At 39.2% G+C, this 18,494-nt stretch overlaps 1 protein-coding gene across 1 annotated transcript in view; it reads left to right on the plus strand.

Moving 5' to 3' along the window:
- Positions 1 to 5,208: 5,208 nt before the first annotated feature.
- Positions 5,209 to 18,494, plus strand: part of AGTPBP1 (ATP/GTP binding carboxypeptidase 1) — a 133,348-nt gene continuing 120,062 nt past the window's right edge. Inside the window, exon 1 of the mRNA XM_031447163.2 lies at positions 5,209 to 5,382. The gene's annotated coding sequence lies outside the window, so the exon portion shown is untranslated. The remainder of the gene's footprint in view (positions 5,383 to 18,494) is intronic.

Below are 18,494 nucleotides of genomic sequence, written 5' to 3' on the forward strand. Positions count from 1 at the left end.
GAAAATCCTTCCACAGGGCAGAATTTTGAGAAATAGATTTGGATGTCCATGTCTAGCGTGAGAGATGGCCAGAAGTATGGATCTACACTGCTTCATGGGCAGTTGCCAGTTGCTGGGATGGTGGGTTAGGGACTTGGAAGAAACAGGATTAAGAGATTGGTGACAAGGAAGTTTTGAGAGTTTATGTGGATGGACATCTCTGAATGGGCACAAACTGTGAAGATATTTATGCTCCACATGAAAGCCCGCATAAGGGCCTCTACTGCAGAGAAGGTTCTTAATTATCAGGTGGACAAAATGATGTTCTCTGAGATGTCAGTCACTTTCCCTAGTCACCCAGTGTTTGCTCAGTGGATCCCTGAACAGGGCTGGGATGGAGCCTATGCATGGGCTCAGCAACATGGTCCTACCCTTACCAAGGCTCCTTTGGCTCACACTACTGCTGAGTGCCTAATCTACTACAGCAAAGACCAGCATTAAGTCCCCTTGACTGGCTTCTCCAACACATGGTACCCAGTGGCCAGTAGCTGGCACCCCAAAAGGCAGTTTCATAGTAGAGTGTCCCTGGTGAGATACCTTCCCATGAATAGCTTTCCCCAGCACCTAGATGATGGATTTCCGGAAGTTCTAAAGCACAGCTTTCCAGCAGGTTCTGGCAGCACAGTGCCCCAGAGACTTCTCTGTCATCCAGTGAGTCATTGTTGTGTTCTCTCCGAGCTCTGGATCCTGAATCTGGGACTGATACAGATAGAGAATAAATAAGCCCTTTCCTTAATGTGATTGATTATTGTCCTGAAATTTCCGTCTCATTGTGATGAGAGGAATCAAAGTCTAGTCTAGCCCTAAGAGTATGAAGTTATCCCCAAATTTCACATACCCTAAAATAGGAAATAATGTTTCTTCAAGAATTCATAAAAATCTAGTACTTAGTTTTTAATCTAAGATAATTCTGCATGATTTTTCTTTGTAGTTAAAGAAAATCCTTCATATTTACATAAACTCTTGTCTTAAGAGATACTGTCCACAAGGTTGATTGTGACACAAGGGATTAACGCATAAATGAGACTTCCCAACGCTTGCCTTTGGTTTTAGGCTAATGCAGTCTATTGGTGCTTGTGTTCTGTTGTTTTAAAGCCTAAAAATCCATAATTAATCTTTGTAGGTGACTTATGATTTATAATCTGCTTTTACATATACTATGTATGACTTTTAATCTACTCAACAACCTTCAAAGTCAGTTATGGTAATTGTAATATGTAACTTTTTGCTAAAATATATTTTTATTGTAGAAAGTTTAACAACCATCGAGAAATAAAAAGTATAAATTTTAAATGACTTATAATCCCACTATCAAGTGATAACTGTTGTTGAAACTTTAATGTTCCAGTCTTGTTTTTATACACATAGACATGTTTTTATAAAAATTGTAACATGTTGCACATAATCTGCTAACTTATATAACAATATATCATGAATATGTTTTATGTCATTAAGTGTATTCCTCGTAAACCATGATCTTAATTAATCCTTTTGTATTAGGACCTCTGTAAGAATGTTATGAAAGCTATACTCCCTAAGCCTCAGAAGAAGCAGCACTGCAAATGCACAATTAAAATTTATCAGTTAATGAATAGAGGAGGATCTAGGATTTGTGGGATTTGAATTTAAATAATTTTGGAGACCCTCTTTTATTTTATTTTTTTTCCACTTTATTTTTTGTTAGGTTGCATGCTTACTTTAAAAACATTTAAACAATGCAAAATATACGAAGTGACAATGCCTTCCCAACCTGGCCCCAAGTAATTCTAGTAAGTAGAATGGTATTTTCCCTCACAGAACTCAGTTTATGAAACTCTAAATGCATAACATTTTCCATAGTACTGATTTTTTAAAAAGTACAAATGGGATCACACAATCCATACGATTCAACAACTTACTTTTCTCATTTAATAATCATTAGACATTGAAGAATTCCTTAAAAATGAGAAAACGAATTTTAATTTTGACTCTCCATTTCTAAATTTCAATCTAATTAATGATGAGTTGATATGAAAACTATTTCTTTAATGTTTTCATTATTCAATACTTATAAAAGTTAATTATTAATTAGGTAGTCTTTTGGAAGCTGAACCGTTTTATTAAATAGAAAAAAGAGTACTTTTAGTGTTTGTGATTTCTGTTAAAAAGTTAATTTTATTAGTTTATTTTTGTTACTAAGAAAAAAACAAAACCAAACTCTTGCCTAGACTGTAGGACTGAGAAACTGATCTGAAATTGATGGGAAGTTTCCTCTTTCTCATACTACTACAGGGACCCCTCTAAAAAGAAAAACACAAAATTATATATAAATGTGAGTATTTCTTTAGCTCCAGAAATCACAATATCTTGCTGGAGACTTGGAGATTCAGGTCCTTTTAAAATGAGACCCGTTCAGGAAATTCATCAGAAATGCTTTGTATAAGTGCTTCCTGATTGCAACCTGGCTGCTGCTTCACATCTACAAAACTCTGTAACTTAGCACTCACCAGGGGCCTGCATAAGTGTGGGGCCAAGAGAGCCCTCTCCACTGCGCACTTCATTAGCCTCAAGGTAAATCCACGGCTGTTTGTGGATTTAAACCTTCTGGGCCCCAGGTTAAAAACTCTTGTTCTTCCACTGGCTTCTTAGTGATCTATCGCATGGATATACAATAATGTGCTTAACCAGATGTCCTCTCTTAAACACTTAAGATGGTTTATGATACCACTCTGGGATAAACATTCCTATAGCGAAATCTCTGCCACTTCCCTGGTTATTTCCTTAGGATAAATCCCTATAAGTGGATCAAAGAGTATGCCAAGTTTTAAAATTTTAGGTTTGGCAGGAATATTTACGTTCCATTTCACAGATCAAGAGAGAGAGTGCAGTGCTTTACAGATAGGGATCTTTAAACTCAGCTATTCTGAGTCTGGGTCATATACCATTCACAGCCTTCCACGTGACTACTCGGAAATCATTTGTCACGGCAGAAGATTTTGCCCCCAGAACCACTCCACTGTATGAGATGCTGGGGTGGCTTCCCTCCATTTCTCAGCTTTGTCCCGTTGGTTTAGGTTCCGCTCAGGTTGTTCTTACTGCACTTCAGCTCCATGGTTTTTTGTGGTCAACCTTTTAATACAGCACACAACAGCTGCTAGGTATCTTGCTGAATGTTATCATTTGTTTAGCTCCTCAGAAGATTTCAGGAGGATTGTGTCTGGCACATAAGAGGTGCTCAATAAATTGATGATTGTTGAATGATGTTGAATAGTTGTAACAATTCTACAGAGGCTACAACTCCAGAGGACTGGGTATGTTTCAGAAACATCATAATTGAGCTTGTGCATCTAACATTTATGGTTTCAGATGGAAATGGCTGTAGACTTTTGAGAGGTCTATCACTATTCTAAACCTTATGGCTCTACAGTTTCATTATAAAGTTTGTTGCATTTTGTGTTTCTCTGTTAAAGGTATGGAGGTGAGGAAATCAGCAAAAGAGGAGAAAGAGATAGTTGGGCTCCAATGCTCACCTTTCTCTCCAAACTAGTCCAAAGTTAAAATAAGCACTTACTGAACACCTGCAAGGCACAGGCTAGACTAATTTGAAGAATCCCAGTTAAATGAGTATCAGTTAATGGTCAGACTCTGATCTACATCACACAATTATTTACATTGAGTTTTATATATCGTAATAAAGTGTGCTGAGAAAGCTGAGGGACCAACAGGGATTGGTTCTGCTTCTTATTTAATTGTATGGGTTAACCCACTGGATCTGTGACCTGGCCATCAAACCACACTAACAACGCTCTGTTAAAGTTGAATGCAAATTCTACAAAAACACACATTCACATTTATATCTATACCTTTCTATATTGCAGGTTAATTCATTTAGGAAGATGCTCTTTGAACAAGTTTCATATATATTACATATAAGCGATTTCTGTGAAATGTTAAATATTTAGATAATTAAGTGTTCTCAGATAATGCTTTTCATACTGGGTGGTTTGGAGTGGTAGTTGTTTTAAAATGATTTAAAACACTGTAACCTACCTTTTGGTGCTCACAATCAGGGAAACTACGGCATTTATAAAATGGCAGTCTCCTGTTTATCAATAAAGACACCTGCCAAGGGCAAACTGCAGGAAGCATGTATGCTGTACCTTGGATTACCTTTGAATGGCCTTCACACCCGCTTAATTTCTTTTAAACATTATGCGAAAACAAAACAAAAACCTCACAGCTCTCAATTTATTTCCCTATCTGGTTGTAATAACTTTACATTCCTTACCGGCTACTATAAACATCAGCAAACATGATTCATGTTCTTGAAAAAAAGTAAATGTCAATATTTATTAAGAATATAGTGTGTTTATATGCAGTCAAAACAGAAGGGCATGTTCAGTATTTAATCTCTCTGACACATTACTTTGGCTCAGATAAAATACTCCGTCCTTGCCTTCAGTGGCCAATCTAGCATTACCATTACGTGACTATATGTACGAACGTTACAAAAAACAGAAAATAAATCAGGCAATTTGTTCGTTGCAGCACTAGGTACATAATTTATTGAGGTATGGCCACAAGGTAGAATTTCGTTGTGTTCCGGGAGCCCAGCTGTGATAGCTGCCTGTCTTCACCTTCTTATTATGGACTCTCCTTGAGGTCAGGAAAGGGCTAAGCTTTACCGCGGTCCCCAGGGTCTAATGCCACACCGGTACCACGTGGGTCGGAGAGTTAACCGCTTGTCCGGTGCTGTTAAAAGCTTCCTAAGAGTGTGGAGGTGGGCTCGGGCTTGGTTCCTGGGAAAGGCGGGGGCTCTAATTGGGAGCGTACAGGAAGGTGACATGCAGGACGCGGGGAGCCGCCGGGAAACCCATTTGGTTCCGTAGAGAGACAGCTGCAGGGGATGGTGGGCGTCGCGCTTAACCCCCGCCCCAGACTCAGGGCCGCGCCTTCCCCGCCCCCAAACATCTGCGCCTGCGTCCCGCCCTCCCTCCTGGGCGCGCTCCCCGCCCCCACGGCCGCTCCTGCCCGCGCGTGCCCCGCCCTCCTGCCGGCGCGCGCGCACCCAGGCGCGCGCCCGCGCGCCGCGCCCTCCCTCCCACCCGGCGCGCGCGAGCCGGCTGGCCGAGGAGTGCGGTGGGCGGGGCGCCGCGCTGACGTTGCCCGGGATGCGGGCAGGTTCCGCCGCCGCCGCCGCCACCGCCGCCTCCTCCTTGCCTGCCACCGGGGTTTGTATGAAAACACCCGGCGGCGGGCGGCGAGGGATCCGCCGTGCGTCCAGAGAGCAGCCGCGGGCGCTGCCGACGCCGAGCCGGGTGCTGCGGCTCTGATCCGTCCCTGCCAGCGACCCATCCTGAGCCGGTGAGCTCCCCGCCACCGTCCGCGCGTCCCGGCCGTCAGCCCCTCGGCGGCGGCTTGCCTGCCGCCCCTCCGCCCCTCCGCCCCTCCGGTCTGCCCGGCTGCGGCGTCCTGGGGGCGGGAGGAGCCCGGGAGGAGTGACCCCGGGCCCGCCACGGTCTGCGCCCTGGACCCCTCTGCCCCTTACCTGACAGGTGTAACCCGTGTCTTTCGGGGGGGTGGACCAGGTCTGAGGGAAACCCCTGATGGTGGGGGCTTTGGCCGGTTTCTGGAAAACGCCCCACCCCGCCCCCACACTCAGTCGTCCCCGCTCCAGTCCCCGCGGAGGGTGCCCAGTGCGGTGTCCCCGCAGAGGCGGCCCCCTGTCCTGCCCTCCCTTTCTCTCGGTCCCCGAGCTCCGATCGCCGCTGTGCAGCGCGGAGCAGAGCCGAGGAGCGGCGGGCCGGGTCCCGGCGCGCGCCCCGCTTCCCCACCCACCGCAGCACCCACCCTCTAGGTGCGCCGACCTTCCAGGTGGGATGTGGTGTGACGTCGGCGATGGCTAGGTTTGCTTCCGTCAGTGGGTATCTTGGCGTGAAGTGTGTTCTCAGTTTACAAGTTGTCGCCTTGTGGATTTGATTTGAACCTGAATCAAATGGCCCTGGATGACAGTGCAGAGTTTCCCTCCAGCCTGCCTTTGAGTTGTAGGTTCCTTATTGCAAGTATTCAGGGACTCTTGCAACCCAACGCAAAGGGTTGCTGGGCTCTCCAGTTGCTTCCCTCCTGTGCCTTTAAGTCTCGTTAGTACCGGTGCAGTTTTGAATCGGTTGGTTTCCTTTCCTGGGCGTTTACTCATTATAGAATGGAGTTTTACACATCGAGGTGAATGTTAATAACGTAAAGCCTGTTTCTCGTTTTAAGATAGCTTCCTCAAATGCCTGAAGGTCTGGCACAGCAGATGACCGAATATATTTTAAGACTTACTGGAAATTTTATTTGGTACTATTAATTCTGTGTGGTTGTTGTTGTTTTTCCTTTCAGGTGTTCAAAATTGTAGCTGCGTTTATAATGCAGGACAGTTTGTAGTTAGGAAGGACTTTAAACAGCCTTCTTGATCACTCATTTTCACTTACCATTTATGTCTATGTTGGAATCTTTATTTCAATCTTTCTTTGTTAACCTCTGAATTCCTCTTATAAGTTGTCTTTTTTTCCCCCTGAGAAAACCAGAAAGTTATTTTTGCAATTGTATTGTGGAATGTTTTGAGTTCAGTAGGCCAAAAAAGTAGTAGTTTATTTAAGGCACTTTAAATGGTACATATTTTAAAATGTGTGCCAAATGTTAATCAAAGCCAAACAAAACCCTGGAAGATCTGTAAGCATTTTCTTATAGAATTGTTGTGAGATAGTTAGCAGTGCTTTATCCACTCCTTATTCTCATCCTTAAGGTGGAGTTGTGATATGATTGTTCTGTTTCCCATTAACTTTGCTGGAGTTAATTTCTGCAATGAAGTTATAGGTTCATTGTCAATGACCTCAAAACTCTGCCTTGAATTGCTGCAGTCTCACTCTGAACACCAAAATGAAGGGTACTCTGAACACCGAAATGAAGGGTGTAGGCGTAGAGCTACCCTAGTAATCAGCCAACATTGCAAAACATTTAAATGTAGTGGTGTAATTTAAGCTTTTGTAGAAGCAGTTTTTATAAAGCCTTTCCAATTGACTTGAACTGAGGCATTTATTCTCTTTGGAATAGCCTAGCTAGACTCCTATATAATAATGGTTTTATCTTCAACAGCAGAAGGAAAAGAGGTCCAAGGCATGTGAAATTATCTAATTTGGATTGTATTCTATATTTTGGAGTTAAAAAAATCTCCATAGTTTCACCTTCCAAAATCTACTCTTCTTGCTTAAAGTTCCCTAGTTCCTGGGTGAACCTGTCAGAAGGCTCCCTGCAAGTTGGGAGCTTCTCTTAGGCCATAAGTCCCAGTGTGAACAACTCGCTTTAGGTGAGTCATTTATCTTTGTGCTTCAATGTTCTCATCTCCAAAAATGGGGATAATAATGATGTGTACTCTTAAGATGACTTTGAATATTAAATGAATTAGTAATGTAAAGTGCTTAGCCCACAGTGCCTGGCACATAGTAAGTGCTGAGTAAATATTATTACTGCTAGTGTCATTGCGAGGGATCTAGTAAGCTGAAAAAGGGCTTTGGGGCTGATTGAGCACTGTTTTTCCAGATTAATTCCACTATGACCCATTTGCTCTTTTGGGGTTAAGGGACAGTTTAGTCTCACTATCCTGTCTTGGAAGCATGTAATTTAGTTTTAAATAGAACAGCTAGACCCTGAGCTGGGTGCCCTGAGATGCTGCCGGAGAGTGACTGAAGTATTCCTGTTTGTCCCTTCTGACAGAACCTTGGATTGTGTCCCTAGTGGCAGTGGCAGTGGCCGTGGCTGCTATTTTAATCACCTGTTTTTGAATTTATGATTGTGTGTTTCCTTGGCTGTCATGAGCTACCATCAGAAATATTCAAACTACTAATGGGGATATTTATGTGTTTATCTGATCAAGATATTGCATGATGTTTCCAGGATACACAAAATCACTTTCATTTAAGCATTCTTTTTTTTTTTTTTAATTCTGTATGGATGTTACATAGAAGGAGGTTAATTTTGATTTGCCATTGTGCTCCTTTTCAGCTTTCATGTAATTTTCCTAGGAAAGTTAAAAAACTTTTTTGTGTGTGTACTACTTGTTCTTTTTGGTTTGTGGGGATCTGCTATTAATACCCTGTTTTTTAAATCAGATGTTTTCAAATGTTTGGTCTCAGGACCCTTTTATACTCTTAAAAATTATTGAGCACCACAGAGAGCTTTTGTGGATTGTGTCTATCTATATAATATTATATTATAAATTAAAACAGATACAGATTTTTTGTTAGTTCACTTAAAATGTAACTATAAACCCATTACATGTTAATATAAGCATATTTTTAGTGAAAAATGACTCTTTCAAGAAAAAAATAGAGAAGACTGGCACTGTTTTAGATTTTGGTTAATCTCTAATGCCTGGTTTAATAGAAACAGCAGGATTCTCATATCTGCTTCTGCATTCAGTCTATTGCAATATGTTGTTTGGGTTGAAGTATATATATACAGAGAGAAATCCAGCCTCACACAGTTAATGGCTGGAAAAGGGTGGGGTATTCTATTAGCCTCCAGATAATTATGGATATTCTTGTTTGGTACTGCATCAAAACTCAGCCTATGGTAGTTTTTAGTTAGGTAGGGGTTCTGAATTAGTCTTCCCAAAATGTGCCTCTTTTGTTATGAGGATTATTTTGAGCTGAAGGCAGCTGAGACCTTGTGGGTTCAAGAGAAATTATTGCCCCTCCCTTAATTACCTAGAATTTAAATTGGGGATATTTCCCAGAAAAAAACGAGTTATTACCAGAGATAAATTTTATCCTAGTGGCCCCCTGTACATGGCAGGGCAAACATCTAATTACCAAACATCTGCTCTTTTTCTTACTGTCCTGTGAATGACCCTCCTGTTCTCGGAAGCCCTAGGTCCCTATCCCATTCCTTAGCTCAGGATGGCATATACACCTCATTTTACCTTTTTGTCTTTGAATCTCTCATGTTTCTGACACCTCATGTATGTGGGATTCCCAAACATATGAAGTTAAGTTTTATTTTCTCCTGTTAATTGTCTCACGTCAATTTAATTCTTAGAACAACCAGAGGAACTGAAAGGGGAAAGATTTCTTCTCCTCGTCAGTTGCAATATGGAATCTGAAATTATGTCAATGGACTTTTAAATAATATCATATTAAAATCCATTGGTCTGAGCTTAGAATGGATCTTATACCCATGCCTGAATTTATAACATCATGCATTGGTCATTTGTAAATATTGTTTCAATGAGTTACCCAGATCTTCCAAATGTTGACACTTTTTATTATACAGTATCAAAAAATCACATTTGTTAACATCACCACCCATTCCATCAGAAACAAGTTATTGGGAAGTTGTCCTGGTTGTTACGTGATGGTGGATATTTTCCAGAAGTCAGATGTTTGCTCAAATGTTGTCATTAGCCACAAATACGATTGCCAGTTGTTTCTGCTATGTGACAGATAGACTTCATTCATTTCTGAGTGAACCTCTTCCAAAATACCTAAGTCTGAATAACCACAGTCACTCTTTGAAGTAGAAGTGGTGTTTAATGAAAGGCTAGTTCAAACTCTCAGTTCAGTTACACAAGCATGTTTCCTTGAGACAGCCATCAAGCACTGTAATTTAGTATATAGCAAGGAATGCTTCATGCCTACTTACCGTTTTTCACACAAAACATTAAAAGGCCATATATGCAAGGGTCAAGATTTAATAAAATGAACGCTTTTTACTATTTCAGGGACATTCTTAACTGAAACAGAGCCAGAGCCTTTTTTTTTTTCTTTTCAATAATTGCTGGTGCTTGAAAATACAATGACTAATAATAGTATAGTTTGGTGCCACCATTATAATTTGCTCTTAGATGCCAGAAATTTTACACACCATTGCTTTTGTACCATTAGTGCAAATGCTATTATAGTTAAAAAGGCTCATAATGTTTTAGTATTATTATGAAAATAGTTTTGACCTCGTGGACCCTCTACAAGGGTGTTGGAACCCAGAGTTTCCACAGACCACACTTTGAGGGCTTCTGGTATAAATCATGGAGCATTTCTACCAAACTTTGATTGGGAAGGGAAGTGGTGGCGACTATCTCTGCAGTCTGTTTTTGCCTCAAACTTTTGGGTTCCGATAAAGGCCTTCTTAAAAAAAAAAAAAAAAGCACAGAAAATTAGCAGAAAGTGGAGAGGTTTCTTTGGGTTTTAGTCAGATGTTGATCCAAGGGAACTGCAGTGTTAGTGTTCTGAAATTACGTTATCTAAATCAAAAGGATTTGGTAGTACATTTCCACAAATGATCAAATCTAACTCTTTTTGGATTTTACTTGTTAGACAAATAGAATGAAGGCACAGGATGGAAAGCTCACTTGATACCCAGCTCATTAGCTTAAAAAAAAAAATCACTTAGCTTCCCTTCTTAATCTCCATTCATTTGTCACTTAATTCATGCTGAGGTTGACCCATCCTAAGGAGGGGTGCCCGGCACTTGCTGTCTTTGCCTCACATCTTTCCCTACGGGGAAACTGATTTAAGGTTATGATGATACGGGTATCGCTAACATTGGGAAGAATAATACTAATAAGATCAGTGAAGGATTTGTGGTAGAATATTGCTAATAAAAATGTAAACATTGCCTACATGTAGTAGAGTTTAATGAACTGAAAATATTTTTTGACAAGAACTCTTCAGATTTTTATTGGTTTGTGGTAAGCCCAATTTCTTGTGGCGTGTAGGCAGAACTGACTGATGGTGGTTAATACAAGACAACTAACCTCCCTGACTAGCTTCTCGCCTAATTTGCAGATTGAGAGTTTGACTTCCACGAGATCTCTGAAGCTTGTTACAACTCTAGAATTTTCTGGAATTTTTTTTTTTTCTTTCCCTTTGTCCTGAAAATATCTCTTTCATCTGTTAATTTAATCTCATCAGTTTTAATTTGTGTTTACATTTGAAACTTATTTTTTTCCAGTTTTTGACATACTGACTTATTCATACTTTTGGTCCATATTTTGACTTAAAATTTATTTGTAAGAATTACGGTAAAATACATATACCATAAAATTTAACGTTTTAACCATTTGTAAGTATGCAGTTCAGAGGCATTAGATGCATTCACATTGTTGTTCGAGCGTTACTACCATCCATCTCCACAAAACGAAAACTCTGTATTCATTAGGTAATAGCACACTGCCTCCTCCACTCCCACCGGCAACCACCAGTATGAATTGGACTACCCTGTGTCTGCCTTGTATGAGTGGAATCATACAGTATTTGCTCTTTTGTGATTGGCTTATTTTATTTAGCCTTATGTCTGCAAGGTTCATCCACGCTGTAGCATGTATCAGAATTTCCTTCCTTATTAAGGCTAACATTCCATTGTATGTATATACCATATTTTGTTTATTTTATTCACCCATCACTGAATCCTTGGGTTGCTTCTGCCTTTTGGATATTGTGAATTAATGCTGCTGCTGTGTACATGGGTGTGCAAGTATTTCTTTGACACCCTGCTTTTAGTTCTTTTGGGTACTCAGAAGTAGAATTGCTGGGTCATATGGTAATTCTGTTTTTAATTTTTTTGAGGAATGACCATACTTTTTCCATAGAGGCTGCAGCATTTTACATTCACACCAACGCCAACATTGTACAAGAGTTCCAGTTTCTCTACATCGTTGTCAACACTTGTTATTTTCTGTATGGGTTTTGTTTGTTTGTTTGTTTTTTGGATGATAGGTGTCCTGTGCGGTGATACTGTGATTTTGATTTCTGTTTATGCTGCTGAGTTCAGTTTACTGGTATTTTGTGGGGGATTTTTGGATCATTGTTCAAAAGGGATATTGGTCAGTAGTTTTCTTGTAATGTCTTTGTGTCACTTTGGTATGAAGGCAATGTTGGCCTCATAGAATGAGTTAGGAAGTGCTCCCTTTTCGTGTATTTGGAAGAATTTGAGAAGCGTTGAGCTCTTTAAATATTTAGAACAATTCGTAGTGAAGCCATCAGGTCTGGGGCTTTTCTTTGTTGGGAGGGTTTGCGGTTTTTTTTTTTTTTTTTAGTTGAAGTATATTCAGTTTACAATGTGTCAGTTTCTGGTGTACAGCATAATGCTTCAGTCATACATATACATACATATATTCGTTTTCATATTCTTTTTCATTATATGTTACTACAAATTAGTGAGTATAGTTCCCTGTTCTATACAGAAGAAACTTGTTGTTTATCTATTTTATATATAGTAAGTTAGTATTTGCAAATCTTGAACTCCCAGTTTGTCTGTTCCCAGCCCCTTTCCCCCCCGGTAACCATAAGTTTGTTTTCTATGTCTGTGAGTCTGTTTCTGTTTTGTGAACAAGTTCGTTTGTGTCTTTTTTTTTTTTTTTAAGATTCCACTTATAAGTGATATCATATGATATTTTTCTTTCTCTTTCTGGCTTTACTTCACTTAGAATGGTAATCTCCAGGTCCATCCATGTTGCTGCAAATGGCATTGTTTTATTCTTTTTTATGGCTGAGTAGTATTCTGTTGTATAAACATACCACAGCTTCTTTATCTAGTCATCTGTCAATGGACATTTAGGTTGTTTCCATGTCTTGGGGTATTGTGAATAGTATTGCTATGTAATTCTGTCAGTTTTTGTTTCATCTATTTTGATGATCTGTTATTCCGTGCATGAATTGTTTTAAATGTTATTCTTACTCCTTGAACCCTTGTAGTGTTCTTCTTTGTCTCTTGTAACATTTTTTGATTTAAAATCCATTTTGTCTGGTATTAGTATAGTCACCCCTGCTCCCTTTTGGTTACTATTTGCACGGCTTATCTTTTTCTATCCTTTCGCTTTCAACCTATTGTGCCTTTGTATCTGAAGCTAGTCTCTTATAGAGAGCATATAGTTGGAGCATGTTGTTAAAATCCATTTTGCCAATCTCTGCCTTTGAATTGGAGAGTTTGATCCATTTACATTTGAAGTAATTTATCATAAGGTGGAACTTTTGTCATTTGTGGTTTGTTTCTTATATGCCTTGTAGCCTTTTGATTCCCTCATGTCCTGTATATTTTGATTCTTATTGGGATACTAGTGGGAGGTGACTTAGGGCTCTGGTACTTTCCTTAAAACAAACAAACAAACACAACTTTAACCATTTTAGTGAGTCAGAGTCATAAGTTAGAGGAAAGGAAAATGTGTGTTTCAAGATAAGAATTTTAACGTCATCCATCCCTATATGGACTAAAGAATTTTGGCATTTAAATCTAGAAATAGTTGGAATCAGAGTTGGGGCTAGAGTTATTTTGAATAAACAGTTTTTTGTTTAGCTGTTATAATTTTGATTTTTTTGAAACATCTCTTTAAAATTTTTTTAAAAAATTAACTAATTAATTAATTAATTAATTAAGGAGGGGGGAATTAGGTTTATTTATTTTAATGGAAGTACCAGGGATTGAACCCAGGACTTCACACATACTAAGCATGACCTTGAGCTATACCCTCCCCACTTAAGTAATTAAATTGAAGTGTAGTGGGATTCTGCTCCTCCGACAGTAAGACTCTATTATTTGAAGTGTAATTAAAGCATCACATAGCAGAACAAATTAGACTTTTCTAAGTGCCAGAATATCTTTTGTGGAGTAGTGTGTGAGCCATCCAAACTCTTGTGTTTCTAATGAGGATGCATAATGAGGAAAGGTAAAAGGTATAACCTTCTTGTAGGTTTACTGTTATCCACATTTTTTGATAAAATTAACAACAGTAATATAGGTGAAATAAATTTGCTTGTTTGCAGATTGGGTTAAAACATTAATAAACTAGTCATCAAATGTCATATGTTTAGGTAACTAGATGAATATATATACTTCAATACTGTAATTTAAGGTATGTTAATATTCACAGACCATGTCCAGTGTATGTATTTCTCTCTTAATTTAATGGTAATAATCTCTATCTGCCTATTGATGGAAATGTTACTCCTTTTTCCTTTAGACAAGATATTATTTACCTTCTTCCTTCAACGTTTCTTTTTCCTTTAATTATGTTGCCAAGGATATGAGCATATTCTTTGGGATCTTTCATTTTAAATAACCAGGATTTGCAATTTTCCATCACATTGACATAGCTGGTGTGGGGGAATAGTTGCTCCCTTATGTTCTTGCAAAGCTATTACTTTTTTTCCTTTCAGATGATGAAACAGAGAACATTGGCAAAAGATGATGCCTTCTCAATGCACTTGATTCCCTCTTCCCCATGGTAGAATCAGCTGCCCAGATCTTCTTTAACAGCAGTTGTTTCCTAGTTGCCCACAATCACTCCGACAAGAACAATACTTATCCAGTATTTAACAGCGAAGGTTTTCATTGTTGATTAGAGCAATGTTTCTCAAACGTTTTTAAACAGTGGAAGCTTTTTTGCCTGTTGATATCTTGTGGGGAGACCCTTTAGTAAAATAGTCAGGTTGCTCTGGTTGAATGGGAACTGGACCAAGTTGTTTAAAACAAGGCAAGCCAGAAGGCCATCACATTTTCTCAGATTGTTTTTAAAAGATTTAGGTGACACTTTGGAGTATGAACACTGTATATTTCTTTGCATTTTTTCTTTTCATTTCTTTTCTCTTTAGCAGTTTGAGTTGAAATAAATTTAAAACCATGTATATTTGAAGTCCTTACATACTTAGAATATACAACTTTACCTTTGCTGTGTGTCAGAATTTCTTCCGTAGCTTGTTTGTGGAATGAAAATTAGGACAGCTTACATGTATGAAATTCACTGATGCCTTGTGTGTGTGTATGCACACTTACTGACATGACTAATGAGCTTGATTCCAGGCTTACGCCAGTGAGAACTGAGGGTTTCAGTTTTTAGGGTTTCTTGGCTCTGAAACTAGTTCTAGTTGAGAGCCAAAGATCAGGAAAATTTCACGAATTCAGAAGATCCAAAACTTTGTATTTTTCTTGATCTAGAATATACAAAATTGTTTACTTTTCCTTATGTATGGGCTAGCCTTGAGCAAGTTTATCTTGCTTGTATGATTTTCTGCCAAGACCAGATTCCCACATTTAATTCTAGTGTAAGGCATCTTTAAATATATAAAAGTCAACTCATACAGACAGCATCCCCCAATTTAAGGAAGTGTATATTGTGGAATTTTATGTGATAGCACAGATTTTTAATGCAGCTTTTTTTTTTTAATCCTCTTTTGGATCAAAAACTCAGAATGCCATTATTAACCCTGGCTATGTATAATTAATATTGCTTCTTAATTTAAAAATGAATGTCATGCATTTATCTAATCTCTGAGGATATTGTATGATTTTTTTTTTCCTCACAAAATTCTTTATTGAAAGAGGAAACAAGTAGAGAACAGATTCCATTTTATGTAACTACAGCAGAGAGGATATATTTACTATAGGTTGCTAAACAGCTCACTGAGGTCTGGGCTTTGTTGCAAAGGGCACGTTCTAGTCAAGTAGCTGAGGTATGGCACTGGTAGAATTTGCACCTGCCCTTTAGGGCACCAGGGAAAGCTGTCCCTGGGGAGGTGACTCGCCGGAAGCACTCTGCTGCAAAACTGCCTGACTCCTGTTGGAGAAGCTGCACTTGCTGCAGGAGTCTGGTGTTGGAGAAGCTGTCCTCGTAGGAATGGGTCCTGGAGAAGCCTTGTCCGCTGCAGCCACGTGAGCACACTGGAACCGGGAAGCAAAAATCCTTTTCCTCTGTGGTGTCTTTCCAGTGACCTCTTGACAAAGCTTAACATTGTGCCAGCTGGCCAAGAAATTAGTATTTTAAGTGCATAATAAATCCATTTTCACAATATAGGCTAAAAGGATGAATTTGTAGATGAGGGGCAATACATTAATATCTGGCACAGGCATTAAGTTGTTTATGGGATTGTCTAGATATCTGAAGAAAGAAACTCTTGGTTGAGCTTCAGGGAACAACTCCCAAAACCTCTGCACTCAACCGAGGAACCCAGGAAAGTACTGTCTTTTTTTTTTTTTTTTTTTTGAGTAAGAGGCCTCCTGTCTAATTGTGAGATTGCCTGTAGATCTTCACTGCTGGTTTAAAATCAGGAAAATGTTGTGATTAGGAGGCCTTGGTGATCAGGACTCTCCATACTTAACCAGCTGTACAACCACACTGGAACTGTTCTGGTCTATACCAGCCCTGTCTTCGAGAGACTTTCTCAATTTTTATACCCTGGAGGATTTATGAAATAATTTTCAGGTCTCAGGGAACTCCTCCGTAAAAATGATGTGATACTACAGCTGTGATACTAGCGTGAACAGAAGGTTTAGATATAGTAATTGTTCTGACCTCCTCCTACTCTGTCCACTGTCACCTGTCCTAAATTGTACGAGATGGCCACTACCTGACACTGATGAGTTGAGACTGACAGCAGTTTGTCAGCCATATATACTCACACCCATGGGAGTGGCACTTGGGAACAGAACTGGCCACGTGATCTATGGGAGACAGGCTTTGTAGTAACCAAAGGATGAAGCACCCCCGCCAACTCCCTACTCCCATGGGAGGATGGGATTAGTCTGAATAGTTCTGAGGGCTGGCAGGGAACTGAATCTAGATCGGTTGAGAACTGAATGGAGTGCACGCTGGTTCAGCTGATGGTGGAACTATCCAGGCAAGGAGCCTTTCCATTGGCTATCCCTTTGGGGCCCTCTGAGGCTCAAAGCTGAAATTTTAGGCCTTGTAACACAGGACTTCAGTAATGATTGCTAATGCTTTTTGCTAGAGAATGATATTTTTCTGTGCATCTGTTTACTTTGGCTGTCCATTGGTCTGTTCCTTTGTATGGATCTCCATCCCCACAAAGGATATAAACTCTAATGTGTGTTGGTAATGCAGACAGGAAAGACAGGTTTTCCTTTTCCTAGATTTCCTACTGTGTTTCTTTTTTTTAGTTTATCCAAGGAGGCCTAAGAGTATTACCACAAATTTTTACTATACAAGATATATTAATAAAGTATGGCTTGTGGCATATGGCTTGCACAAGAGTAGTTTTATTTTTCTTTATTTAAAGCAAACAAAAAAAGACTAACCAACCTTAGCTGAAAAATAGATAGTTAAAATTAGTCTACCATTCTGGAAACTAATCTCTTTCTTTTTCATGATTTTTTAAAACTCATATGGTGAAGATAATAAATTTCTGTCAAATAACTGGCAATAAGCTAAAATGGGATTCAATTCTTTTTCAAAAGGTTGGCTTGGTACACAGTTTCAATAAATATTGTCAGCTGATTTTTTTAAAAAAATTACTTTTTTATTATGGTAAATTTAACATATAATTTGCCATTTTAACCACTTTTAAGCTTATGATCCAGTAGCATCAGTTACTTTCATGGTGTTGTATGACAGTCACCATTGTCTGTTTCCAAAATTTGTCATCACCCCAGACAGACATTGTAACCATTAAGCAGAGACTCCTGATTCCCCTTTGTCCCCACCCCCCAGTAGCCTAAATGACTCTAGATCTCTATGAATTTGCCTGTTACAGATATTTTATATAAGTGGAAGCATACAATATCTGTTGTTTTGTTTCTGGCTTATTTCACTTAGCATAATGTTTTCGAGGTTCGTTCATGTTGTAGCATGTGTTAGAAGAACTTCATTCCTTTCAATGGCTGAATGACACTCCACTGTGCCACATTTTGTTTGTCCTTTCACCTTTGGGTAGACACTTAGGTTGTCTCTACCTTCTGGTGTTGTGACTAATGCTGCTGTGCACACTGATGTACAGTTGTCTACTCCAGTCCCTCTTCTCAGTTCTGATGGGTATGTAGCAAGGAGTAGAATTGCTGGTTAGCTTTTGAAGAACCACAAGACTATTTTCTATAGTGGCTGTACCATTTTATATTTCCACCAGCAATGTATGAGAGTTTTAGTTTATCATATTCTTGACAGCACTTTTAATTACTGTTTTTGTTTTGTTTATTATAACCATTCCAATGTGAAGTAGTATTGTGATTTTGACCTGTTTCCCTAATAGCTAATGGTGTTGAGCATCTTTTCATGTGCTTATTGGCCATTTGTATATCTTCTTTGAGGAAATGTCTATTTAAGTCCTTTTCCCATCTTTTAAATTGGGCTCTCTTTTTACTGTTGAGTTATAGGTGTTCTGTATATATTCTGGATATTAAACCCTTATCAGATGTATGATTTCTTCCATTCTGTATGTTGTCTTTTCACTTTCTTGACAATGTCCTTTGATGAACAGAAGTTTTAATTTTCAAGTCCAGGCACCTTAGCAAACATCTGCTATCACAAGAAACAGCTGAACCACTCTCTGCCAGACCTTAGAGAAAATATTCTGACTTCAAGTGACAAGGTTCTTAGGGAAAAAAGTCAAATGACAAAAGGATTTTAGACGATATGTTCTTCCTTGCTGTATGTTGTCTTCTCACATTCTTGACAGTGTCCTTTGATGGACAAAAGGTTTTAATTTTCAAGTCCA

This window comes from Camelus dromedarius, chromosome 10 (genome assembly GCF_036321535.1).
Source record: "Camelus dromedarius isolate mCamDro1 chromosome 10, mCamDro1.pat, whole genome shotgun sequence".
NCBI classification, from domain to species: Eukaryota; Metazoa; Chordata; class Mammalia; order Artiodactyla; family Camelidae; genus Camelus; species Camelus dromedarius.